We start from the raw sequence: 26,714 nt of genomic DNA, 5'->3' as shown, positions 1-26,714 counted from the left end.
AAGCAGGGAGAGTGGGAGAGGGAGAAGCAGGCTTCCCGCAGAGCAGGGAACCAGACGTGGGGCTCGATCCCAGGACCCTGGGATCATGACCTGAGCCGAAGGCAGACGCTTAACGACTGAGCCACCCAGGCGCCCCTTGACCTACTACTTCTAAAATGTGGGGCTTTTGGGTCCAAATCAAATGTGAGTCAAAATGCGGTGCTATTTGGTTCACATTGGTTTCATTTGTATGCTAAGCAACAGATGAACGGAGAGAATGAAGAAGAAAACAAGAAAAGGGTGTAGAGATAAATTATTTTTTAAGACAGTTTCCCAAAAGCTGCTACATAACACTTCAGCTTAAAGTTCGTTGGCCAAAAATTATTCTCTTAGCTACACATATTGCAAAAGATGCTGGAAAAAGTATTCTTCATTTTGAGCATGCATGTGCCCACCTAAAAATGATGGAACTATGGGGAAAGTCAACAAAAGACTACTAGGGGCAAACTGGTGGTCTCTGCCAAACTCCCCATTATGGTACCATCAATCCCAATAGATTCTTCATATCTAGATTCTTGCATTTTACTCCCTTTGTTATGAGTTTTCCCTGTGCCAGTGCTATTCTGTTCTAATTAACTTATACTTACTGTCTTTGTATCAGGTAAGAGTAAGCCCCTTATCCTCTTTTTCCCGGATTTTTTGGATTTGTATTGAACAATCCATAATAATGTGAGATTTTTATATACAGAATTTTTATTTAAGAGATATTCAGTGCTTTGAAGGAAATACCTTAATAAATATCCTAAGAGGTACCCAAGTCACTGCAGGACACCAAAACATCAGAAAAGAAAGTTACCACTGTTTAACACAGAAGAAGATTGTAGACTTTGGAAGGGAAAATTCGATCTGAGAGGGATTGACTAGAAAGCATTTACATTGCTTTGCCAGTAGAAGGGACGTAAATCCTTCTTTTGCATGCTGTTCTTCTGATTTTAGTTTAAGTCTGCTGAATATACTAATTCTTGAAGAGACAGATTTCAGTTGTAGAAACTAAAGAGGAGCTGAGTATCAAAGTGAGATCAGTATGCTGTAGGAAAAAAAAAAAAAACTGCTCAAAGATATAGGGCCCCAAAACAAAAAATTCATGGGATATAGATCCCAGAGATTTACAGAAATCTTAGGAAGGGTTTAGGACTTTGTTAGATTATGAAATTAATGGGTTGAGGCAATCCTAAAAATATCTCATAGGTTGAGGAAACTCCATCAGATATCTGGGTTTTGAATCATTTTATCAACCCCCCCACTCCATGTATAAAATACAATAAAATCCCAAGTCATTTAGTAGTATTTTACTCAGCAGCTATTAAATTTATAGATTAATTTATGTGAATTGACATCTTCGCAATATCTAGACTTTTCTTAAACAAGACACATATTTTTACTGATTGAAGAAGAAAACTGAAGCATTTTAATTTTCTTTTTTTTAAAGTTTATTTATTTTAGAGAGAGAGAGAGAAAGCATGCATGAGAGTGGGGGGAGGGGCAGAGGGAGAGGGAGAGAATGTCACGCAGACTCCATGCTAAGTGCAGAGCCCAACATGGGGCTCAGTCTCATGACCTGAACCAAAATGAAGAATGGGACACTTAACCGACTGAGCCACCCAGGCACCCTATGAAGCATTTTAATTTTCTTCTTACAGAAGAAATTTATTGCTGGGTATTTTCTCTCTGTAGTTGCAATTGTGAAAGGCATATTTCCATTATATTTTTTATAATTGTTTAAATATAGAAGAACTATTGATTTTTGGATCAATTTTATAAATAACAACTTTTCCTGAACTATAGTTATTAGCTAAACTTTGCCACAGCACAACAAATGGATTCAAGAATTTTAACTGTATGCAATGTGTGAGATACTATTGTGAGGTTAATGAGGCAGGTCTATATAGGTAGCCAGCTGGGAGCTCTAATGTCCACTTACGAAACCCAAATCCATCCCAAGTCCTGATGGCAGTTGCCATTCTCACTTAAATATCAATGAAGAAAATTCTGAATCTGGTGGCTGGCTGGAATTTACAGCATAGCCAGCAGTGATTCCAAATTTCTTAGTTATTTGGTGCCTCTTTTGTTAGCCAGATCTGGGAATGTTGGCCCATAAGAATTATGAGGACATAGGGACTCACATTGTGTTTCTCTTTGTCTTTAGACACCGGGTTTCCTGCCATATACCTACCTGCCCCTCCACTCTATGCCCCAGCCCCCCACCATAAGATGAGAACTACCCCCCATGTAAGAGTGAGAATTAGAACGAGTTGCCAACCATACGATATCTGAATTTGGGTGATTCTGGGTTAGCTAATGACACAGTTTTCTTTGCTGCAATTGGAGTCACTACCTGATTAAATTTATGATAATTATAAGTTGTCTTTCATTCTCAAGATCCATCTGTGTTCTGCAGAGGCCAACTAGTCAAGTTGAAGAGAGATGTGGTGGGCACTAATCTCTATAATCCTCCAGGAATGCAGTATTGTTTTGGATTTACTATTTTCAAACTATTTTTTTTTTATTTATTTGAGGGAGGAAGAGAGAGAGAGAGAGAGGGAGCATGAGTTTGGGGGGAGGGGCAGAAGGAGAGGGAGAAGCAGACTCCCAACTAGGCACTGAGCCCAATGTGGGGCTTGATCCCAGGACCCTGAGATTATGACCTGAGCCAAAGTCAGATGCTTAACTGACTGAGCCACCCATATGCCCCAAGAGTTTACTATTTTCATAGATAGAAGCAGTCCTAATGGCTTACATTTGACTTTTTCTACCTTCATGTGTCAAGGAACCACTATGGCTCCTCTGTCAATGGCTGAGTAATGTTCTTCCCATTATGCATCCCAAAACTTAGGAAATAACTACATAGTGAATCCAGGGACTCACTGGGTTCATTCACTGTACAGTAGACCTGAGCCAAAACTCCATGGGTCATCTGATAGGAACACAATGATATTTTGGTCTCCAGGAATAGTGTCAATTTGAGGCAGTGTGGCCAGAGTGATAGGGCTGCTTCTACTGGCAAAAATCGTTTGAAGGAATTTAGGTATTCAGAGACCCCAGCTTTATTAGAATCTGCCTAACTATCCCATAATAATTTTCAGACTCCCACTTCTTCCCAATCAGCATCTTAACTTTAACAAATGAGACTCTGTAAGTTTGAGAATTCAATTTGTCTTGTCATTCAGCTACACATAGGATTGGACTTTGGGTTTGGTTTTCAAAAATATCAGCCTTGCAACTACAGGAGATTGCAGTTTCTTTCAGAGTAGTCATAGAATCAGTATTTTGAGCTGGGAATTTAAAGCCTTGTTTTCATGATTGTCTTTCCCTAAATTCTCCAGCACACTTAGAAGCAATCAACCAACTTCATTATACTTATTTTCACTGACCTTTTCTGTGGCAGAAAGTATTTTGTAACCCAAAGCCTTGCCTTCTATAGGCACATTATTACAGATGTCTGCAGGTAATAATTTGAGTAACTGTTTTACCACTGCATGCCATCAACTACCAGTGTTGCCTTTACCATTAGAAATAGTCATTAATGCCTTTAAATGTAACCAGATCAGAGAACCAAAAACCCCAGAATCAATTTAGGAACTCATGTTTAAGATTATGTTCTTTAGGAACTGCTTTTCATACTAAATTCTGTAACATTTGTGGTTCAATCAGAGAGGCAGAACCAGTAGGACTGTGTGTGTGTTTAGGTGTGTATGTGTGCTAAGAGAAGTAATACAGCTACTCCAATTTTAGGTTTTCTTGAGACTACTTCACTGATCCAAGTGTTACTTAAGAGTTTGTTGTTTAATCCTCAAATACTTGAGGGATTTACAGCTATCTTTCTTTATAGCTATCTTGTTATTGATTTCTAGTTTAATTCCACTGTGGTCTGAAAACACTTTGTACGAGTTCTGTTTTTTAAGATTTCTTTTATGTCTCAGAATGTGGTCTATCTTGGTGAATGTTCCATGTGAGCTTAAGAAGAATATGTATTCTTCTGTTGTTGGATGGAAGAATCTATAAATGTCAATTAAATCCAGTTGACTGATGGTGCTCTAACAGTCAGCTCTTTCCTTACTGATTTTCTTCCTGCTTGTTGTATCAGTTACCAAAAGAGGGCTGTTGAAGTTTCCAACTATAATAGTGGGTTTGTCTATTTCTCCTAGAGGTCTATTGGTTTTTGCCTTGTGTATTTTTATGCTCTTTTGTTATGTACACACTGGTTAAAGATTATGTCTTCTTGGAGAATTTACCCCTTGCTTGCTTTGTCTCTTCAGACTTTTTTTTTTCCTTGCCTGTTAGCATAACTTGTGATTTTTGTTGTTGTTGTTGAAAGCTGGACATGATGTATCAGGTGATAGAAAATGAGGTAAATATGCCTTTAGTGTGAGGTTTTATATTAATCTGGCTAGAAATTGGGTTGTGTCTAATGTTTGTTCTAGGTGTAGATGCCAAGAGCCTTGGATTTCCTCTAGTGTCCTTGCTTTTGTTTCTCCTGTTATCTTTGCATTTCCCTAAGAATCCCTTTTATAAATAGAGTTTGCTACTTGAAGCTCTTTCATCTATAATCCCCTGTTATCATACTGGAGCCCTGTCAATGTGGCAATAATCTGGGGGTAAAGTTCTATAATACTGTGATTAAATCTGGCTTTTCGTAGGTTTATATCCCTGGGTTGTGACCTTCACAAGTGTTTATCGGTTTTTTTTTCCCTCTTAGGTGAGTCTGGAAGTCTAGAGGGAGCTGGAGTTGGGTAATTGCCCTTCCCTCAAGTGGAATAAGGCTATGGTAATCTTTTCTTTTGAAGAATAGGCCTTTGTTATGGAGAATGCTCTGAGTATGTTTCAAAATGGTTACTTTTCACCTCCCACTGCCAGAAACACTAGGGGATTTTTATTGTTTTTCACCTGAGAATTGGTGGGGTTCCTGGAGGTAAAAGCCAAGAAAAGCAGATTCCCGCTTAGACTGTGACCCCCAGGAATTTTTCATTCATGCTACTACACACTCAGGAGCCAGCAGTTCATCAGATTTACCACTTAAGTGTTCCTAATGATGTAGTTTGGAATATAGGTGAGGTCTGGTGGGGTGAGGTCCAGAGCTTACAACCAAGAAAGAATTCTTGAGACGTCTTGGGTGCAAAATGGTGGTTTTATTAAAGCACAGGGACAGGACCCATGGGCAACAAGAGCTGCTGCCCGAAGGTTGTGAGGGGTGGCTGGTTATATACTTGGGAGTTGGGGAAGGTAAGGGAAAGGGAAGTTTCAAAACGATTTTCATATGTTAAAGACTCACAGGATATCAGAGGCCTTGCCATTGTCAAGTTAGGGTTGTTTTTCCCTCTAACAAGGCATAACCTTAAGATAGTTGGAAGTGTCCTAGAGGAATATCATGCATATCCCACCCAGTTTATGCTTTGCCTTCTAGCCTTCTTTGCCTTAGCTAGCCTTCTGGTCCCTCATCACTACCAGTTTGTGACATTAGCAGTCTCTGTTCCAGGTAAACTAATCTCAGCTACGGTCCTCTGTATTTGCCTGTCACTGCAGAGGGTGTGGTTAGTAATTTGCCTTGTGACCTCCTTCTCTAATAGGCCCAAGGAGAGTCATTGATCTGCAGTTTGTTCAACCATTTTCTTGTAAGGACAGGAGTAATGACTTTTAAGCTCTTTACTTGTGGAGCTAAAACTGGAAGTTGGATTCTCTTTGGTTAATACTTTAAGTCCAATCCTTTCAGTAGAATATGTCTCAGTAGTGATCATTTTCTGTGAAATTATCCTAGAACAGTATACTGCACTTGCAAATGGCAAATTCAATTCTTTCATTTTATCTTTGAAATTTTTTTTCTGTTCCATTATTTCTGTATACTCTGCCTCAAGGACAGCAATTTGTCTATATATTGGTCTCTGTTGTCTATCACCATAGCTCCTCTTTGCTTCCTTTTATCATTTTGTCTATTTTAACTGCATTCTGTAATATTTTCTAGAGCTCTTCATCAGCTTTTGTCTTTTGCTTTTCTCATTCATTAATTGCTGTTCATAAATAATTGATTGTCTTTAATATAATTTTGCTTCCAGTTCATTCTCCAGTCTCATTTTTACCTTATTTTGTTGTCATTATTTCACCATGGTTTCTTCTTTCAAAAATTTCATCTTTTCTTTAATTTTATTTAATTCATAAAGATGCTTTGATTACTGGTGTCTTCATCCAGAGTGAATTATTTTTCTGGGTTGAATATGTGCTTACATTTTATTTGTTGTTTTGTTTTGTTTTGTTCTCTTGTTTTGTTTTGGTATAATAGCTCTTTTTCACTTTTCCATCTCTTTTCCCAAATATATGGATAGTTTCTCCTTGCCAACTTTCTACTTTATCTAGTCTTTTTTGTAATCTCCCTCAATGTTTGACTCAATTCTGTATTTGGCTTTTTATTTACCTAGAGGAGGAGAGTGGTAGGATGGAGGTGAGAGAGAAGAGCTAGAGGTGTGCCCTGATTCCATTCACATATTTTGTCTTTAATCTCTTTAATCTCTTTCTTTGGAAGTTTGTTAAACATCTTTTGCCAGATTTTACTCTTGTTTCTTTGGGGGGCACCTCCAGATCCATGGTGGTAATTGACTATTACCCCATTTTTAGAGTGAGTCCTTCAGTTTAGCTTCATTAAGTCTTTGGCTGTCTGAAAACACCACTACTTAACTCACCATTCCCCAGCCATCTTTTGTTCCCTGCCCACAGTTCAGAAGTTCTTCCAACAATCAATGTGATGCTTTTTAGCTACAATGGAAAAGTATCCAGTGGTTTGAGGAGTGGTATTTTCCTTTTATTCTTATCTTTTATTTTGCCAAACTTGTATTTATTATAGACAATTAGTTCTGGATAATTCTTCCTGAGGTATTTCTCTCATGTTGCTTTAAGCCAGAAAAAACAAAATTCTGACTTTTTTTAGTTATTTCAGCTTCTCATTCACCTACCTTTCAATCCTTTCCCCTGGGCCATCATGAGACTTTTCAGGAATTTGTCCACTCACTTTCTTCCCCATGATACAGCTCTGCTTGTTCTCTCTCTCTCTCTTTCTCTCTCTCTCAATCTCTCTCTCTGTTATATTTGAAGGGGGAGGTAGTAGGTAGGGAAATCTTGCATTCTTCTCAAAATCTTCATTGTTCAAAGATACTCTATAAAATTTAGAATTCATGTTAGAGTACTATTCTTGTTAGAGTACTGTTTTTCTTGTTAGAGTACTGTTTTTCTTGTTAGAGTACTACTTCTGTTTTCTTTGTTCATGTTACTTATATTCATTAATGGTTTAGGGTGGAAGCTTCTGTAATCCTACATTTACTCTGTTGTCTTTCTAATAAGTCCTTTAATATAATTCAATATCTCATATTGATCAAACAACCTGGGTTTCTTAGAGGAGAACTGCTATGAAGATGAGCATAATGCACACCTTAATGTGAGTTGTCTTCCAGTGTGGTAATTTGAATAATTGGAAAAAGAGACTGAGTAATTGCAATCTGCTCATGTACTGAGGGCACTGAATGGATTTTAGTCATTACTATCAATTTTTTCCATGACTAAATTTCTAGTGGTCTCATTGATTGTGTTGAATTAATTACAAAGACACAAATGAGGGTCAGATAGGGAATAAAGGGAAGACTATGTAATTCACACATCTGATAAGCACCACTCTCCTGCCAATCCCTATACCCATGTCCAGATATATGAAAGCTTACCTGAGTCTCTGAAATAACAATTTACCCAAAAAGACATTTCATCTTGGAAATGAGGGATCTTTAAAACAGATGTAGTGATGTTGAATCCAGGCAAAACTATGAGATAGGTGAAGTTTGTTGTCTGAGTCTCTTAATCCTTTGTTTCCTGGATCACAGGCTTCTCAAGATCCTTGTATCCTACCTTTGACAAAACCTGTCTCAAATTTTTTTTTTACTCTGAGGAATAAATAACTGGTGAAGGACCTCACCCAGGGAGTAGTTGCATTTAACTGGGATTAAATCCTTGAGTAAAAAAAAAGAGTTAGATTGTGGAATATAGGACTTTAGGAATCAGCAAGCTTACAGAAAGGATTTCTTTTCATGTAGAGGCCTCTTGAGTCCCTGAAATCATATTACTTGGCTAATGCCTAATTCTATTCTTTGCATAAAGAAAATCCTCAGTGGTAATTAATTTCTTTCCAGGTTTTCCATTCTGCTGAAATTGAACAAAGCTTTTAGTATTTATTCAGCAAATATCAGCTTATTGATATTTCTTTAACACAGTAGTGGAGAAGAAGTCAGAACTATTTTTCAACAACTTTATCATTTTATTGGTTTTGGTCTCCAGGTTATGTGAGGTGATATACACTCTACTACTTTTTAAGATCCTATACATTAAAATCTTTAAAATGAGGCTGAGAAATATAGCCTGGGAGTTTTTTTGACTGAACGTTTGCCAGGACTAGATAGAACATACTGAATCCATCCTATGAAGCCTGTCTCCTTTACTCACAGTTCTTGAACCCTAACCTGTGACATTGGCTCAGATTTCAGCAAATTGTAGTGTATAGTTTGTTCTTGGGATAAGCTCTGGCCCTGAGTGATTTCATATAATCTACTGCTAATATTTTTATGAAAGAGGCCTCTCTTAGGTTAGCCCAGATTCCAGGGAGATCTCTAGAATCCCTGTAACTCATTTCTACAGAAAGGGCTCAAATGTTGCCTTGATTTCAGATTTAAACCCCTTGTCACTAGGCTACTCTGAATATATTTAAAACTCTCTGGTTCAAATGCTAGGGAGCATTTATATATCCCTGTGCCAAATACTATCAAGTCAAGTACTATGAAGAAGACAAAAAAAGTAGACTTCTATCTTTGACAATTGCTTATGTCTCTTCATAGTCCTGTGAGTATGATAGATCTTTCATTATAGTGGGGAATGGTGGCATAAGCAGGAGAAGACTAAAATAAGTGTAAAATGTGTCAGATGATGGTCATAAGTGCTATGGAGAAAAGTGAAATAGAGAAGTGGGTTGAGAATTCTAGGGTGGGGGAAATTGCATTTTAATATAAGATAGACAGGGAAAGCCTTATTCAGAAGGTGACATTCGAACAAAATGTGAAGATTTGGGACTAAGCTGTGCAGATATTTGGAGGAAGAGTGTACCAGGAAGAATAAACAGCAAGTGCAAACACTGTTTAGAGGTGAAAGTGTACCCAGTTTGTTTTAGGCATTGTACAGAGTTTGGTGTTAGCAGAATGGATAAAAGAGGAGGAGGTGGTAGGAAATAATGCCAAGAATTAAGAGAGTGAATGGGCAGATCTTGTAAGCCATTTTAAGAATTTGACTTTCTCTAGTTTGAGTGAAATAGGAGGCTATTAGACATTCTGAAAAGAAACCTAACATGGTCTAATTTATATTTTTCAAATGTTCACTTTTGTTTCTTGTAGAAACTAAAGAGAGTAAGGGTGGAAGCAGAGAATCCAGTGTAATATTCTAGGCAAATGATGGTTAGGACTCAGACTGTGGTGGTAGTATTAAAACAGTGAGAAGTGGTAAAGGATTCCAGATAGATGATGAAGGAGGGTCTTAAGATTTGCTGAAGGTCAAAATGCTGGTCATGAAAAGAAGGGAGTTGTGGATATCTCCAAGATTTTTGAACTGCAACTGGTAGAAACAAATAACAGCTGAGATGGGGGAATACTGTAGGAGGAACAGAAATAGGGGGGGACCTCAGGTGCTCTTATAGGAGATATCTAGTAGAAACTTGAAATTCAGTTCATTGAAACTGAAATTGAAATTTCATTGAAATTTTTTAAAAATCCAAATAAAAACCTGGCAGTCATCAACATATAAATAGTATATAAAGAGAAGAGATCCAACCACTCCAGACAGCATCATCCATGTTTCTTGTTGGTTTTGGCCAATGGGAGTCACTTGCAGGAGAGCAGAGAGGAGAAAAGCAAGGTCATGGGTTTGGGGAGGTCCCCCAGCTCATGTCCATGTCAGGCAGCCCCTCTGCTATCCTAAAAGGTTTTACGAGGCTCTGGTCACTGCTCCTTCCCTGACCCTTTAGGAATGATGGTCTGACAACTGCTTCTCACTATTACCAGTCCTGAGTGTTTTACCACCTCTCATCAGTTCCCTTGATCCTGTCCACTCCATTTAACTCCCTTCTATTACTGCTTCAGAGTATTTCATCTGTTTTCTGCCAGGACCCTAATGATATAATGGTAGCTCTAGTAAAAATAGATTGGAGTAATAGCACTTAAACCCTGATGTTTAATCTATTGTCAATTAGTGATTATTGATAATTATAATTTCTATATAGTCATTAAAATTATTTTTATTGTAATTTTATTTGCTCTATTTTATTCTATCTTGCAATCAAATGGATTAAAAGCATATTATAAAGAAAAAAACAGCTGTGGCTTGTCCTTATAAAAGTCATGTTACTTTTCTAAACTTCAGTTTCTAGATGAGTTAAGTAGACATGATAACTACTGCCACTGCTTCTAGAAGTCCTTAAATAATGAGTTTGTGCCTCCTTCAGGGTCTTGGAATAAAGTTGTTAGAGGAAAACAAAGGCTGATTGCTAACTGCTAAATAATTCTACTGGTATATAAAACCCACAAATGCTAGCTAGAATTAGAAGAGATGGATAGGGATGGGGGAAGGCTATCAGTACCTGCAAGGACAAAATGCATGTCATTTCAAGATGTGTTCAGTAATATTTTGTTTATCAGAATAGATTCTTTTGGTAAAGCCACATGACTAAAGAAGAAAACAATCTAAAGACTTTGGAATGACAGTCTAAATATTGATGGTTACCAGCATGTTTCCTCTAGGTCTCCTTGCTGAATGCTACATCCAGGAATGACACACAGTCACGCAGCCCTGGAGTTTGGCCGCTGAGCACCTCTGCATCTCTTGCCTTCAGCACCCGGAGTATAATTCTTAAATCTACAAACTGTCTCGTGCAGCATTTTCCCCCTCCTCCTCAAATAATATCCAGTTACTGAGTGCTGTGCTGGGAGAACCTGGGGAAATGCTAGAAGGAAACACAGCTGAGAGCCACTGTGGTTTGACAGTTCTCCAGCTACTTTGAAAATATTTTGGCAAAAACAGGATTTTAAGTAAAACTGTTTCCTTTGGTAACATACCCAAAACTGCAGGTTTTACATTTTCAGTTCTATGATTTGAGCCAAAAGGGGGAAAAGAAAAGAAAGAGAAAAAAGGGGGAAAAGTTTTTCTAGAGGATGGAAGATAGAATCTAAGGAAAAGAGGGAACATTTTGCATGCGATGCAGGAATGAGGGCAAGGAGGAAACATATGGAGACATATTTAACATTCTCTCTTTCTTTTCTCTACTGAGGAATTTTCCCCTGTCAAAACACAGTGTTCTCTTTTGCCCTCAGATGACCTGGAAGGGATTCTCTAGGGATGACCACGCTAAGATTTGTATTACTGCTTATTGTAGGGTGATGTATAGTCAATTGGGGAAGATAAAACCACATGTGGCCATCCCACACTACAGCAGACGTGGGAGGGGATGAAATGGAATGATTTTTCATCTGCCCCCTCTAGTTGGTTTTTAGAGGATATGCTTATCTTTTCTCACTTAATTTTCTCCCTGGTCACAACCACACATGAAATCCCTCACTACTTGAAAATATCCGATCTCACAGGTTTGTAAATGCTATTTTCTCTACCTAGAATGCTCTACCCCCAACCTCCAGCACTCTTTTTCAGAGAATACCCCCTTTACTCTCCAGATGATGTTAGCTTCTGGTGTTCTCTTTGTGGCTGTCTGTTTACATATTCTGCAATCATCTGTACATTCTATGAGGGCTTGTCCATCATCATATCCCTGGATCATCTGTACATTCTATGAGGGCTTGTCCATCATCATATCCCTGGGCTAGCGTACTGTGGATGTTTAATTTAAAAGCTATCAACTGGTTGTCTGAACTTATCTACATTTACCTTCCATTTCTTACTGTACTCCTTTCCTAAAAACCTACTCCTCCTTTGTGTTTATTTACTCTTGTATTTCTCTTTCTCTTTTTTTCCCTAATATGCTTTTTCCCTCTCCATAGTTTAGAGCCCAGTAAAGCATGGAAAGTAGAAAATAAACCCTAAACTATAGATTATTAATGCTAGAAGGTGCTTTACAGATTATTTAACTCAGTGCCTCCAGTTGTATGATTGTGCTCAGTTGTTCAAGGTCACACAGCTAGTTGGGAACAGAGTTGAGATTAGAATCTTGTCATCTTGACTATATTTAGTCTTCCTTTCATTATTGTCATTCTCTATGAAGTGTTAGAGGGGATGCAGGACCCTGGAAATACCAGTTATTTCTCTACAACACAAGTTTCCTATCATCCAACCAATAGGTCTTATTAGAGAGAAAAAAATGCTTCCTAGATCTTCTTAAATATTTGCTGTTTTAAGAATAAAACTTAGAGTCCAACTCTGTCTTCAACTACCCTCAAATTCAAGAAGATCCATCGATCTTGGAGTGCTAAGGAGAAGAGTCAAGTTCAATGTTCAGTCCCTAAGATAAATGCTTATGTGAAAAGGGACCAAAGGTCTAAGACACTGTTAAAAAAAAAAAAAAGAGAGAGATGGTGGTCTTCATCAATAATGAGGATAAAAAATAGCTAACTGACACTTATTACTATGTATCTGACGCTGTTCTAGGAACCTGTCCTAAATGACATATATTTATTCATTTATTCTCCCAACAACACTGTGAGTTAAGTACTATTATCTTCACTTTATAGATGAGGAATCTGTGGCATAGAAATATGGAATAACATATTAAGCAGCTTTAGCTAGTTAAATGGAAAGCTGAGCTTTGAACCTGAACAGCATACTGCAAAGCTAGCAGTCTGTGGAACACCTCGGATAAAGCTGCTAGCCCAAACACAAAGAGTTAAGATTTTTCTCTACATACCAAATGTTTAACAACCTCTATGAAAGATCTCACTCAACGTAACCGAATTCTACAGGTCCTGAGATAATTTAGAGTCAAAACTTCGGGAATGGCGAGTCCTTTCATAATTGTGTGTCTAATTTGCTGGTGTGTTCCTGAGCTAATTCTAAGAGTTTTATTTCGTCTGTCTTTCCTCTTCCAATAATTTTCACTTATTACCAGTTCATTTAGTTCAGAAAATAATACTTGAGTTATATCCTTTCTCACAAGCTGAAGAACCTATCAAGGACATGGTCTTAACAGAAGTGAGGGCAAGAGGCTCCTCAGAAAGGGTTTTGTTTCTGCTTCACCATGGCATTTAGAATAAAATCTGTGCTATATAGCCTTGTACAATCAGGGCCCTGCCCATTGCTTGCCATGGTCTCCAGCCATTCTCTCTGTTGATCCCTGTGCTCCAGCCACTGAGATCCTTCAGCCCCTTGAACCCACCAACTTCGTCCTACTCCAGAGCCTGTGTTCTCTTGTTCTTTCTTCTACTTAAGACACCTTTCCCATCTATCTTCCCATGACTGGATCCGTGCTGTCATTCAGGTCTTGGTTCAGCCATCACTCCTCAGCAAACTCTTATCTGTCTACCCTCTTTGTTCCATTCAGCATGACTGTAATGATTTTAGGCTTGCAAAAAATATTAAAGCACTAGTAATCCCTAAGCAACAATAGCAACAGCAACAGCAAAGAAAAGAATATTCAATAGATCTCTCACACAGCTTGCCTCAGTAATATTATTTCCTAGTATACCTGACAAGGTAAATTATTTATTGATTAAAAGTGGACAAATAAGGGATGACTGGGTGGCTCAGTTGCTAAGCATCTGCCTTCGGCTCAGGTCATGATCCCAGGGTCCTGGGATCGAGCCCCGCATCAGGCTGCCTGCTCCGTGGGAAGCCTGCTTCTCCCTCTCCCACTCCCCCTGCTTGTGTTCCCTCTCTCGCTGTGTGTCTCTCTGTCAAATAAATAAATAAAATCTTTAAAAAAAAAGTGGGCAAATAAGATTATAGAACATCAGCCAAAAACAAATTTGATGATAATGTAATTAATGTAGGGAATTCTATCTGATGTACTTGATTAATAAGACCAGTTGTTTATTTAGGCCACCACTGTTTCAGATAATAAAATCAAAAAGTAAAATAACATGAAAGATGTATTTTTTCCCTATTCACTGAATGCTATGGTCTGAATGCCTGTGTCCCTCCCAAATTCATATGGTGAAATCCTAACTCCTTAAGATGATGATATTAGGAGGTTGGGATTTGGGAGATGCTTAGATCATGAGTGTGGAGCCCTCATGAATAAGATTAGTGCCTTAGAAAAGAGGTTCTAAGAGATCTCTTCCTTTCCACCATGTTAGGACACAGCAAAAAGATGCCAACTATGAACCAGGAAGAGGACCTTCACCCAACCATTCCAATACTTTGATCTTGGACTTACCAGCCCCCAGAACTGTGAAAAATAAATTTCTATTGCTTATAAACCACCCAGTAAGTGGTATTTTATTATAACAGCCCAAACAGGCTAAGAAACTGAAAAAGGAGAAATGTATTTGGCTCTTTAAGAGAAATATCAGATAGTGGAGAAACAAGAAACAAGAGTAGGAGTAGGGATAGGAGTGGGGATGAGGAAGACCATCTCCTTTTTAACCTAGTGCAGAGTTTAATCTGGAGATCATTTCTATTAATCCTGACTGCCATAGAACAATCACAGTCTAAGCATCAGTATTAAGGAGTATACATCCAGCTTAAGCCAATTAGCCAATTATCAATTTCTGACCATGCAGTCAAAAGCCACAAATGATGTAGGATGTGGTTGCATTTTCTTTGATGTAGTGAAATTTTTAATGATGATATTTCATGAGATAGCTTTATCTAAATTCCACCTGTTCCTCATGTAAACCTTGTTCTGCAAAACTCAGAATTACTGTTTATCAAGCAGGTTTTGCTATAAATTTCAGAAAGTAAATTGGTATAGCTATAATTTTTAGGGAGCAAAAGGTATATTAAACTATTAAATATTTTCACTTTTAAATATGGAATAAAATATATATTAGATTTATTCAAAGAGGACCTTGCTGACAGTTAACAAATTTAGCAAGATTTGAAACTCATATTTCAGGACAGTCATTAATCAACCTAGAGCCTATATTCTGCCCTAGACACTGTATTCAGATTGACTTTTTAAATTAGTTGCACAGTGTGAGAGACTTTTCTAAGATCCAATCACAAAGCAGCTTGGGATATATAAAAACCAGCTTAGGTGATCTTGTTTTATGGCAGGATTTCTCAACCTCAGCACTACTACATTTGAGGTTGATAATTCTTTGTTGTGGGGGACTCTCTGGGTGCATTGTTGAATGTTTAACAACATCCCTGGCCTCTACCCACTAGTCACTAGAGGCACCCCCTTTGCCAGTTGTGACAAACAAAAACTTTTCCAGACATTGCCAAATGTTCTCTGGGGGAAAATTTGCACCCTGTTTATAGAGTAGGTAAAGAAGCTTTCCAGATATCCAGGATTTAGGACCACAACCCTGTTCACTGGATCCAAACCTCGGAAAACTGTACCTAAGAACCTGGCCTCTTTACTGCTTCTAAAAACAGACTTGTGTCCACTCACTTGGTTTGTTGAAGCTCAGCAGTGGTAAGCATATAATGTACATATACCATATAAAGTTTAATTTGTATCAGGTCTTTGGAGAGCATATATCTCCTGATTTTGGCTCCATTTGGTGCTTTGTTACCTTTGTTTATTTCATTCTAAATTCCTTGTCAAAGTGTTTCTAGAAGGATGAGAACTTGGTTTACTCTAACATTTTGCAAAGTTAAAACTACTTTAAACTTATTTGTAATTCTATGACAGAGATCTCACCATCAAGTTATCTAAGGCATATTTTTAAGGCTCAATAAAGTTGAAGTCCTTTAGCCAGTCTTACTGTTTTCAGTGTTTCAACCCTTCCAATCCAACTGTGTGTTCAGAACATACAAGGACAAAAAATAGCTAAATGATCATTTTCTAAGCAATTCACATTACCCAAAATTTATTCATTTTTAAAAATGGTTGGAAGCACAATAAGGCTACTCTCAAAATATAGTGATAATCTCAGAATAAATTTATTGATTTATCAGGGATAATCATGAGACTGAGATATCATGAGACTCTGTTCATTTATGAGTGTGTCAAAAATTTCTTCTTTACATTTATTTATTTATCTTTGAAAGTATGTTCTACAGGGTATCAATCCTCTCATTCCTTAGGGATTCCAAACATGGCCCCATCAGACCATCTGCCAGTCTTGGTCACCACAAATAATTAACCCCACCATGAAGTATTTAAAATATGTAAAGGTTAAAATATCATAAAAATGAGACCATATGTCCAAACATACCACGTGTGCTTTGGCAAGGGAAATGTACGTGTTAAGACAAATCTTAACAAGCCTGCCAGGGAACTAGATCAAAACCAGGACAAAAAGATTCTTTTCATATAAGCTAGATATTTCCCTAGCACTTACCCTGAGGTTAGCCAAGATGAAGAAAACCAATATACCCATATATCTGCCTGGCAAAGCTATCTTCCTTAATGGCTGAGAAGATAAAAGGCCTAGAACATCGTGTTTGGGAGATGAACTGCCCTGGTCCAAATCCTGGCTCCACAATTAATTCTGTCAACATCTTACTATGTTGGCAAAATACTTAACATCTCTGAGTCTCAATTTCCTCATCTATAAAATGGAAATGATTATATCTTTCTTCTGGAATGTTTCAAGGATTAAATAATACAAACTGAAAGTATTTAGAATTTTTCCTGTCATACAATGAAGGTTGCTATTCTTTATTATGAAAACAAATGTACATCCAGTCTCCTCAGGACTGCTAACATTTTGGTGTTCACTCTTACTTATTTTAGATAATGCTCCAAGGAAACACTGGGTCTATAAAGATGCATCCAGTTTGGGGGCACCTGGGTGGCTCAGTTAGTTAAGCATCCCAACTCTTGATTTTGGCTCAGGTCATGATCTCGGGGTTGTGAGAGCAAGCCCCGAGTCAGGCTCATGTACTAGGCATGGATCCTTTTGGGATTCTCTCTCTCTCCCTCTGCCCCTCCCCACCTTTCTCTCTAAAAGGACAAAATAAATAAATAAATATATATATATATCCAGTTTTGCTAGGTGGTTCTACCACCAAAGCCAGATTGAGGAAGAGTATATCTTATCAGAATCTAGTAGTGCACAAGCCTTTGCGTTCCCAGAATGGGCCATCTGCACTGGTAAGGGGTTTATCTCACTGATGGAAAATAGCGAAGAGTCTTCTTGAAGATCACCAGAAAAAATAGTAAAAAATGGGGATGTTGGATAGACTTCGACCCATGCATTATACATATTCAATTAGTGAGAACAGCCCGTACCCTGCTTATACACGTTGAATGAGTAAACTGTGAAATTGTCGATAGCCAGTAGTTGGGCTTGTCCATGTCATACTCACTATCCTATAGAACTGATTATTTAATGTTAATTACACCACTATGTGTCAAATTGTTAAATTAAAAATTGTTAAAATAAAAAATTTTAAATTGTTAAAATAAAACTTCACTCATTAGATAGCTAAGTAAATGAGAATTAGTTCATATAACCCTCAAGGGGCAAAATGTAGTTTCCCATGTTTTTAAGGCCTTTTAGAACTTAAAGAAAATAATGAAATATTCTAAACATACAAAAATCTATAAAGAATAATAAAGCAAACTTTTACTGGGACTATAGGGCTTCAGGAGTCCCAGCATTAATCTGAGGTCTCAGTTGTTACTTGCTAGATCACCTCCCCACCTTTAATACCCAAGGCTCTGGGCATAGAGATTGTCAAATGCCTAGAGCAGCTAAAGATTTGGTTATCAGTTTCCCACTCTACTTTCTCTGTGAGTTTCAATAAGCTATAAATTTAAAGAGACATGTAAAATATTTCATTCAGCACTCTACTATGTTTTTAGTGGGAAATTTTTTTCAGGATATCTAGCCATTTCATTATTTTTTATCAGAATGTGTTCACTATTATGAGTTTGAAATTTTTTTTAATTTCATTTATGGATTTGTGTTTGTAAGATATGAATTGTTAAGATATTGTTAAGATATGAATGACAATAAAGACAAAATGAGCATGAACAGAATTGGTATGCTATAAAAATTATTGTAAGGACACACAGTTTTCCACGATAGAAAATAATTTTTATATTTGAATTTCTTTTCAGTAGTTCCAAAATAATAACTAAAAGAAAATCAGTCATTTTGTTGTTATTCAGTGAATGTGAACTCTAAACCCAAACTATCCTATCCCTTTCCAAAGGTCTTCTAGAATATTTTCCCAATTTATAAAGTCCCCATTGTAGTGTAAATTGTCCTTAGAGAATGGAATGTGAGTGCTAGCAAATCTGCTTAGCCCTCTCCTGCTCACGTAAAATCTGTTGAGTTAATGAGGAAATTCAATCTCTCTGTCTCTCTCTTTCTCTCTCTCTCTCTCTTTCTGTGTGTGTGTGTGTTATCAAACCTCAGAATTACAATACTTTTCTTACCCCAATGTAATGATTGTGCAGTAAACAAGTGATGAATTTGTAGTTTTAGCTACCCAGGGTTCTGATGAGCCCTGGGGTATCATCAGGTGATAAATCTTGCATCGGTAACAATCTTCCATAAGTACGCTGACTTATATTCCTCTGAGTGTTCTTCTGACCAACTAAAGCCTGATACTTCCTGCCAAATTTCTCCCTGGAGGACCTGAACCCCAGTTCTAACACCATTGGTGGTCCCATTCAGACCTGTCTTGGCCCGTCTATGTGGGAAGGGGAGGAAGGAAGGTGTTCCATCCAGTTTTAAGATGAGGAAACTGAGCCTCATAGAAGTTAATTTTATGAATTTAAATAATGAACAGTGGAACCAAACTGACTCTAGAGCTCAAAATATTTCACTATACTGCATTGCAAATATAAAAATACAGTTTTGTAAAAAGCTGGCAGTCAGTAGTGCAATAACTGATTTTAGGGGTGTTTTAAGTGGTTGGGGTTATGCTGGCTGCTTGTGGGAAGCCTAATTTGTTTGGAACAGGGCCTGGCACCTAGTAACTGTTATATAAGTGTTTGCCATTTGCCATTGCCACAAGCATGGACTCTGAGCAGCTTAGATGTCACAAGTACGTCATAACTACCATGTGTACACTGCTATTTCCTGGATCAAGACTGAAGAAGGAGAAAATTCCCTTCAAGTATAAGCAATTTTAAGCGAGTGAAAATTTCCACAAACTGGAATACTGTTTCTATGATGCTCAGTAAAGTCACAATAATGTCAAGAAAGGAAACTATGTAAACATCTGTATAAAGCAAAATTAGATCTTTGTAGTACTCATTAACTTTGTGGTTGATCTTTTAGCTCCTGATGCAGGCTTCTTTATCTCTCCATACATAAAAATACCAAGTTACGAGAAGTTTGTGATTTCAGACTAAGACCTGTTGATTGAATCTACATCATTTGGATAAAGGCTTGACAAAATTGAACCTCTAGAATGTCTATTAAGAAGGAATCTTCTTAGGAAAATAATAATATGAACAATGTTAAAGGAAAATTATTTAAATTATTCAAGGTAATTTTAAGTATCTTAAACTTTTCCAGTAACAACACAATGATAATATATAACCATGAGATCTGTTTCTTGAACCAAATCCACAATAATTTCTACTGGGTAATTCTTCCTATTAACCTGACGATCTTCTTCCAATTTTTATGTTATTAAGATCCCAGAGGCTGCTAACTCCCAAATATTTTTTGCAACCCAACCTAAGATTTTTTTTAATAGAATTTAAATTCTCTCTTTTATTAAGCCACAGGTCAAGCCATGTTCTTAAATCCAACTTAACTAGTAATAAAGATGACTTTTGATCAAAAAAAATTTTTTAGTAAATAAATAAATTCTCTCTCTTACTATCTCTACTTTTCTTTCTCTTTCTGATGTAATGATTTTACAGTGATCATTACAGATTTTTAAATATTTTAAGACCCACAATCTCAGAATGTGTCATAGAAACTTGTATGTTTAAAAATTTTAGTTACAGTATTTATAAAATTGGTGAATAAGTTAATATTTATTTTGATTCTATGATGTGCTTATAAATTACTTCATGTTTAGGAAATTCATGTTTTTAAAGTCTTAGAAAATTAGATGGCTATTTTCTTGGCAGTACTGAATTTGAATGTTTGTGAATAAATCTTTTGTACAAATGAGAATTTCAAATGACCCTGTTTAAAAAAAAATATGGATATAGATATATAGATACACACACACACATACAGTTTATAAATCACCTGGCAGGTATTATGATTATAGAAACTATTATTTCAAAGATCAGTATTCAAAGAAGGTATGATTGAATTGAGAATGACAAATTAGGCCCAACTAGAACAAATAGATGGGGAGACTGATGCAAAGCAATCCTCTTGAAGAAATTTAGACTGTGTAAGGGTGCTGAAAGAACCTCAGAATCTTCGGTTACTCAAGTTTTATTTTACCTTCATCACCCCTGGTGTATTGTTGTACCCTTGCTGCAACAAATTATAACACATTTAGAGGCTTAAAAATGACACAAATTTATTATATGCAGGCCTGGAAGAAGTCTAAAATGGGTCAGCGGGGCTGTGTTCCTTCTGGAGGTTCTGGGGAAGAATCTGTTTCCTTGCCTTTTCTGGTTTCTAGAGGCTGCCCACATTCTTTGACTCATGGCTTCATATTATTCCAGTTCTGCTTCCATCATTACATCTTTTTCTCTATGACTCTCCAGTTGCCCTCTTATAAGGACCTTATGGTTACATTGGACCCACCTGATAGTACAAGATAATCTCCCATCTTAAAACCCTAAATTTAATCACATCTGCAAAGTCCCCTTTGCTATGTAAGGTAGCATATCAGGTTCTGGGCATCTTTGGGAGGTATAGGCATCTTTGGGAGGACATTATTAGCCTACTATACCTGATACCGCTTCTTACAAAAGAGTGCCAAACTGTAGAAGTCAGTGCTACTCAGGAATCAGTGACTTGATATATTATCTCAAACTTGTCTGGAGAGGTCAATGGCCCTAAAAGGGACACTATCAATCTCAATGTGGGATTCTTGTGGGGCAGAACTTAGGACCTGGTGTGTACAATCCATTTTTTCCCTATGGCTTTGGGCAGATGAGCACTTGTTAGAAACCCCACAAATGCTGAGAAGATGTCAGTGGTGATTGCAGAAGTTTCTCTCCAGGCAGCACAAACAGATCCGGCTCTAGGGACCCAGTTGCTCAAATTCCTTTGGATAGGACATGCTGCTTACCAACAAACTGGCAAGGGTTCTTATCTATATTAACAGATCTCCAAGATCTAGAAACATGAGACAGAGGCAGATTCCATGCTGCTGATAACCAATATTCCCACTATTCTGAAAGCTATGCAACTAGTGCCTAACAAGACAAGTGAGCATATTCTGTGAGTCCTGACATGCAGAATGCTAGAGACATTTCTGGAAATCACCTGGCCCACCACTTGCAGAGCATCCCATAGATTAGCAATAGGAGGAATCCCTTACTACCTTTAGTGTAAAGGAAAATGGATCTTGGACCACCCAGTAGAAGTTGGAACCGCTGAGAGTATATCATGGGAAAGCTGGAACTATGAAGGAAACACCACTGTTGCAGGAAAATCCACTGAGGCAGTGGGTGGGGCAGGGGAGGAGGACTACCCTGGCTTCTCCCTTCTTCATATCTTCTAATCTACCACCATAGCCTGACATTAGTCCAACTCAACAGGAAGCTAGTTGCCAATGGAAGCCTGAAAAACAAAACAAAACAAAAATACTGCTTGCCAGAATACCCACGCTCTTCTACCTCTCCCCAGTACAGGAAGCAGGGAAAGGGCAAGCAAAGATCAACACAATAGCCAACTAACTTTGGGAAATATTGGGCTAAACAAAGAACAACTGATTTCTTAACTATAGGATTTTCCAAGTGCGCTATGATTTTCCATGGAAAGGATATAGTATGTAGTTGAAAATGGAACTCTTTAATGCCATGTTCTGTGCATAGGTGGTCTTAATCTCTTTATTCAAAGACTATCCTTTGAGAAACTCTATCTTCAGCTACACTAACCCAGGAAAGTAGGACTGATCTTGTGGAAATTGCTCTGAGTTGGCTGCAAGAGTAAATTGTCTCTTAATAGACACCTACTCTCTTCTTGGGGGAGGCAGTGAAGTCCAAGTATAAAAAGAGATAAGAAAATCCCTGTGGCTTTTTCTCTACTTCCCATAGGGGCCATATTAGAATTTGCTTTTTACTAATATTTCTTGCATCCAAGACTCTGGCACTCTGGACTTTGAAGACTCAGACTAGAAATTGAACAGCCAAGAAAAACAAACCCTCTTCCAGGGCACCTTTTGGGGGAAATCTAGCTTCTTATGAGCCCTTTACATTTGTGTTCAGCTAATACAATCCAGGATGTTTTGCCAAGGCTGGTCCACCTGCCAGAAATTCAGCAGGCTGGTGAAGGCCAGACATTCTCAAGTAGTAGAAGAGGTAATGAAAATAAAAGGGCATGCAAAAACTGATGTTTCTCTGCATGCTTCTCTTACCATAGACACTTAAAAAAACAAAAACAAAAATAAAAAGTAATTACTGAAAGCTATCACAGCACGATGTGATAATTAAGTTTTTTTTAACACACCTCTTTATTTCTAGAGAACTGCTGATTTTTAATAGAAATGTTACTATTTGAATCCAATTGAGGATTTTTGTCCACTTATACATCCAAAACTAAGGCTGTGTCAAATAGCAGTTACTATATGTCAGACACAAAGAAATTATAAGCAGAAAGACAAAGTTTAAGGGAACTCTGAGCTTTATCGGAGCTCCTTAGTTGAAGAATTCATGTGCTGAAAATATTACAAAAGAGTTTTAAACTTGGGATCAAGACAGATTTCATCCTGGTCCCCCATGTAGTAGCTATGCAATCTGGGCTGGTCACTGATTATTTCTGATCTCCAATTCTCTCATTTCGGAATTGAAGGTGAAAATGCATGTCCTATATTCCTTAGGTCATCATTGGGAGACAAAATGAGATCATGTCTAGGATAATATTTCTAAATTATCAGCTGCTTTTCTGGAGAAGAGGATGACCAAAGAAGGATGCACACTTTCTTTGGAATTATGCCAGTGGCCTTAACATGCTAAGATACCTAAAAAATGAAATCAGCCTTCTTCCTTGTCCTCAGAGAGTTAAGCTTTCTACAAGTAACTCATAAAATTAGTGCTTCACTGGAAAGAAAATCTGATTTAAGGAATATCAGCATTGAGAAACCCCTTGGAGGCCAGGGATGTTTTCTCTTTCACTTTACAATACTATGAACAATATTCATGTGGTTTTGGAAATTACTCCACTATGTCACATCTTAGACTGCAGGTTTTTTCTTCTGATTTTCCTAGAAATTTACCTTCACCACATCCCTGCTATGAATTATTCTCTTATGTCTAAGCCACAGTCTTGATAGTAACCAATTACTATTCCTTCACATATAATCCTCTAAGCCCTCTGAGTACGAGCATTTCATTAAACAGATCTCCTCTGGTCTTAGAAACATGACAATGGGTCACACCATAAAGATGGAATTTTTCCACATCTGAATCATGTAATAACATCAGAATTAACTTCAGAAATCATCTTCTGTAATGGTTTGTGAGATTTTTTTTTATTAGCACAAAACTTTTGTAAAATTAAATCTTGGGTAGAGTGCAATATATAAAATAGATTTGACCAAAACTGCCTTGAATAAATGGGCGGGAGGAGAAAAGAGGGGCAGAGCTCTCACGTATTACTCAGTCTCTTTGTTTCATTGCAGATGCTAAGGTTCCATTAAACCATTTGAAAATCACTCTATATAGTCCAATCTCCCCTTGCCTCCAGAGCTTTAGTCTCTTCTACAATAACCACCAATGGGTTGTTCAACCTTTCAGCATTTCCAGTGATGTCCATCCTCCCAAGGAAGGCCATCCTATTTTTAGACAGCTGTGTTTATTTAGAAAGTTCATTCTTATGTTTTGTTGGTTTCCTTACAACTTCTGTTTGTTGAACCTAGAACAAAACTAGATTGTGCTGTATTCCATGTATCTGAGTCAATGATCATATTTCTCTGAAAACATTTTTTTTACAAACTAAATATCCTTTTTTTCAACTTTCTCATAATGTGAGAATATGTGGTCCTAATTTCTGTTCAAATCACTTTCCTTGGGTTTCCTTTAGTTTGTCAATGTCAGTTTTAATTTGTGTCCCCAGAACTGTGTACAGTAATTCCTATCTTCTTTGCAACCATCAACTCTCTCATTTTGAACATTTTACTTCGTTAATATGGCCTACATTTGATTTGGAGGAGACTCATGGAGCTTAGTCAACTAAATCCCTGATATCATTCCTGATTATGCTACTGCAGAACAGTATCTCTCATATCTTAAACTTGAAAAATGTTTTCATGGCTTCGTGTGGTCATTTTCCTTTGCTGTGGCTTATGAAGCCAACTACATGGTTCTGTTAGAAAGATTTCCATGTTCTTATCATTTATAGGATCGACTTTGTAGGATTTGGTAAATCAACAACTGTATATTGTTCACATTTTATTCTGCAATCACAGAGACACACCATCTTCTTAATTTTCTGTAGATCTTTATTGATATAAATTCTGTTGCAAAAAAAGGTGGTCATTATTTTAGATCCAAACTATGTAATCATGGCTACCCATTTATATGTGACTTAAAGAACTTTTCTACTATAGAATTTTTGAGGTTTGAAGAGGGCTGACTATAAGCCTGAAAGGATAGGAAACCTGCTAAGTTGATTATGTTGTTCTCCAATGGTCCTGAGTCTATAATTTCAAAAACCTACCCCCAAACCAAGGGTTTTAGATGAATTTTTAAGCAGCAGAAGATCAGTCTGAATTTTCATTTTTCCTAGGAATTTTTTCAACTTTGTGGGTTCCAGCCAGATACTTTGCCTTCCTTGAATGTATTTTCATGTGGTTTTATAATATTTATTCAACATTATTTTCCATTAGTTCTCTATTTTTAATTGTTGGTAACCATTTCAGGGTGTAGCTATTACATGGTGCAGAACTGATTTATCCACGTTAATGTCTGAGGAGACCATGACCCATTTCATTTGCTGCATGGTCAGCCCCAGTATTCATGGCAGGTTTTCTGAATATTTCTGATGAAGTCTTTAAGCACATGTAATTCTGAAAACACATTCCCATTTAGTAAGACTTATACAGGATGGTAAGCCCAACATGGCAAAAGGTTTCTAAAAAATTCCATAAACATTAAGCATATTTATGTCATAGCATTAAGTTTGGTCAATTTGAAACTTACTGTATTGTAGTATAAGAGGCATTTTGTTTGCTTGTGTTTACTTTCCCAGGAGTAAATGCGTTTTGGTTAACCACAATGGCAAACTTAGTCAAGACATTTATGTCAACAAATCCTACTGCTTAACAAAGTCACATTCTTAGTTTCTAGGACAGCAGACTGGATTCTAAGTAATAAGGTGTTTATAAGGCATGCTGTAAATCTGGGACTATAAACATGTCTACTTTTCTGTTAAACCTGCTGCTGTGCATGAGGTACAATAAGCTCTTTTTTCAGTTTTATGGTGGCCAGTATGTTGGCTTGCCAATCCTGATTGCTGTTGATTCTGCTGTTCCCAAAGCCTCCTGCCAAGCTCTTGACCCAAGTCACGCTCCCTGGTGATGTCATAATGCTGCTAAGAATTTGCTCATTCACTGTACCTGCAGGGATGCCCCAAGAGTCACATACCTTTTCTATTAGTCACACACTAGTTGGAGAATAACATCATGAAAAAAGCAGGGCCTCTCCTTCCCCTGATTTCAAAGGTATCACATTTTTAAGTCTTTCATAATGAGCCTATAGATGGATATAGTAAGATGACTATTACCTTTACAGAAATTATTTTTGACATGGCTTTTTCTCGAGTTAACAGTACTACTTTTGTTGTTTTGACAAGAAACAAGATTTTCTCTGCATTTATAAGCAAAATTTATTTCGATTCAACACATATTCATGAGACACAGTGCCTGGTATTTGAGATTATCATCACAGTTACGATGCCAAATATCTGTAGGAAAAGAGAAGAAACTGGTAGTAGATCTGGATATTTCAATTACATGATGTCAAATATATCTATTTGGAAAAATCTGATCAATTAAGTTCTTCACTTTTCACCCAAATATTATTGTATAGACATACCTTGCATCTTCCCTTACTTTACACTTGATTCCCTCACCCAAAGTGCTCATAGATTAATGTTCCAGAGATCCTGTTAGACCAAATATTAAAAACAAAAACAATCCCTCAACAAAAAAATTTCTTAAAATACGCTGGTTTTGAGCTCAGTCCCAAACAAGTAGCTCTTGTATTTATACACTTTTTATTTCTCAGATGAACACTACCAAGATAACATCAGTGTTTTAACCAGGCATGAACAATGACCCAATTACAAATGACTAAAAACCACAAGTTAAGTTCTCATAGACTATGAGACTTGGAGCTTATCCTCTACCTTTGATATGTCAGAATGTTTCCTCTGACACTTCATTTAATAAAAGAGTTTTTTAGTAGATTTTCTTCTGCTACCTTCAGGAAGAAACTCCATCAGTAACCAAAC

Source organism: Halichoerus grypus, chromosome 2, assembly GCF_964656455.1.
Source record: "Halichoerus grypus chromosome 2, mHalGry1.hap1.1, whole genome shotgun sequence".
Classification (NCBI taxonomy): Eukaryota; Metazoa; Chordata; class Mammalia; order Carnivora; family Phocidae; genus Halichoerus; species Halichoerus grypus.
The sequence above is the reverse complement of the archived record's forward strand: the minus strand, read 5'-3'. Positions refer to the sequence as shown.